Raw genomic sequence first — 2,627 nt, forward strand, 5'->3', positions numbered from 1 at the left:
TATATATATATACACACACATATATAATTTTCTTTATTCATGCACACTTGCACATACACACAGGCACGCCACAACCTTTCTCTAATACTTTGTCTAGTGAGGTGAGAACGACACCCAAGTGTCCACTACAGATCACACTGGCCACATAAATAGATTGTGTTTTTGTTTTTGTTTTTGTTTTTGTTTGTTTTTTAGCCGTCCCCAGACTACGTCGTGATCCCCTGAATGTTACGTTTTACTGCGCACAAACCATGACAGGTAGGATTGGGACGCATCGCAATTCGCCCCTTATTACGTCACAGCCCTACCTGCGGAAAGTTTGATCCTCAACTCGCCTTCCGTCTGTAATCGAACAGTTTAAAAATAGCAGGAGTGGATTTTTTTAAAAATAGTAGAGGGTTTTACGGCGCTCGCAACTGCATAAGGTCATATGAGCACCAAGGGGTGGATGTCAACAGAGAAGTCCAAACAGGGAATCAGACTTAGACTGCTCACCTCTTTAGCTTCAACAGCACAAGGTCTGCTTCGACTATCAAGGCACCCCGGAAATAGCAGGTCACAAGAGAGTGGCAAACATACAAAAGAAGAAAAGGAAAATGACCATAGTAAGGATTAGGAAAGAAAAAACAGCAGTTCCCTGTTGTAGATCAGGCACAGTTATGAGCGTGACATGAGTCGGCCCATTTACAATTCTGCTATGCTTGAACGAGAAATGTCCCCTCTTTGGGAATGGCCTAAAGACACTACAGTCACTGGCACTGCCCCGGGGGGTAGGAGCAGGGTATTGAAACTGGTAAATGACCATATAGATCTATATAGTTATCATTTTATGTTGGAATTCAATCGAAGGCCACAATGGAAAAACGATCAGGATCACACTTTTTCACTTTTGGAGTAAACACAATTTTTAGATTAAAAACTCTACAGTAATGTAAACATTGATGTGAAATGGTTGAAACTGGTTTAACATATTCTGATGATAGTTTAATGAATATGATGATGTTTGATTAAGGCAACTGCCTAATTTAGCCACATCGATACCAACAGAGGGCGAGTTTATGATCAGCTTCCCCGACAGGTAACTTATTTTATGACCGGGGTCAAATTCGATCAGGGGGAAAAGTAACATTTGGCTACTAAGCTAGGTTGTGTGACTGGGGTAAAAGTAACGTTTTGCTGTAGACAAAAACCATGACTGGTAGGGTCAGAGGAAAAGTAACATTTGGCTACTACGCTAGGCTGTGTGATCGGGGTAAAAGTAACGTTTTGCTGTAGACAACACTGCAGGCACGGTGAGAAACTGCCAAACTGGTGACAAGCAACAAGGTCAACAAAGGTCAACAAAGGTCAGAGGGCACAGACATATTATTTAAGGGGTCAATGAAAAAACAGGTTAAGTCACTTTAATACTTCCACAACTTGGCTAATTTTTTACTTTTTTTTAATGATGGGCTTGGCTTGTTCTTTATTTTAATTAGATCTAATTGTACCATAAAACCACAACCATTTTACCATTTTTTAATTTTTTTAAATTGCTGTTATGAAATTACAGTTTATGAAGGACTTGATTGGTTTTTCACTCGACTGATTTTATAGGGATGTTGTACAGGTACTGTTGTAAATTAAGGGTTAGAACTAGATCTATGATGTTTTCAACAACAAAAACTTTTTACAAAAGTTATCTAATTTAAAAAAGGACTTATCCTGTTTTTCACTTGACACTCCATATATAAATACATATTGTATGTAAACATACACAAGCTGGGTTATCTATACATATAGTTCAGGTACAGCATATCTCAGAATATCTGGCTCAAGGAATCTGGTCCACAGAAATCGTTTTCTGCTGATGGTTTGGAATGTTCCAGAAATCTCGAAGGTGGACTTGGCGATGATGAAGAGATGATGTCGTGACGTCATGTGCCCCTCCCACGTCACAGAACTGGTCATAAGCAGGGTGTACATTCACTCGAACGGTGCGGTCGGTCTGTTTGATCGAGTGTGATCGAATCGCGTCGGAGACTGGACATGTCGTGTGTGAATGCTTGTCGAATGGTGGTTTGCGATGTCAGAAGTTGGGCAAGAGAGCAGTATGGCAATATGACCTTTGAATCTGAAGTACTGTAGACCTAGTTCTTTTAGGAAAACCATGTATCATTCGTTGTTGTCTCGCTGGTCATGATAGGTCCTTCTTCTGTATTTCGCAAAGCACTCTCTTAACTTATATGAACGCGAATTTTGGGTGAGAAAGGAGCGGGGGTTGAACAATGGGGAAAGGGGGGGTGGGGGGTGGGTAGCACTATGGAACGTATTTTTGTTCGTTTGTTTGAATTTTTTTTAAAGAAGCACATCGACACAATAATGGTCATTCAGTGTAGGAAAAAAGTAAGACAGGCAGAAACAACAGCGGGGAAGTAAAGAAGTAAGACCTATACGTTCTTCTACTAACCGTCTGGAGTGGGACCCAACCACAAGTAGCACCCTTCAACCACCCGCTTAGAATGTACAAAATAAAGGGCGGGATAGTAGAAAACTTGGATTCAACTGAAGAGCGACGAGAAGCAAAATGACATGAATGACAATGGGCATTTGAGGTGGCTCTTTTAGGGAACGCGGCCCCCGGGGGG

The sequence above is a fragment of the Aplysia californica genome, unplaced genomic scaffold, assembly GCF_000002075.1.
Source record: "Aplysia californica isolate F4 #8 unplaced genomic scaffold, AplCal3.0 scaffold01001, whole genome shotgun sequence".
NCBI lineage: Eukaryota > Metazoa > Mollusca > Gastropoda > Aplysiida > Aplysiidae > Aplysia > Aplysia californica.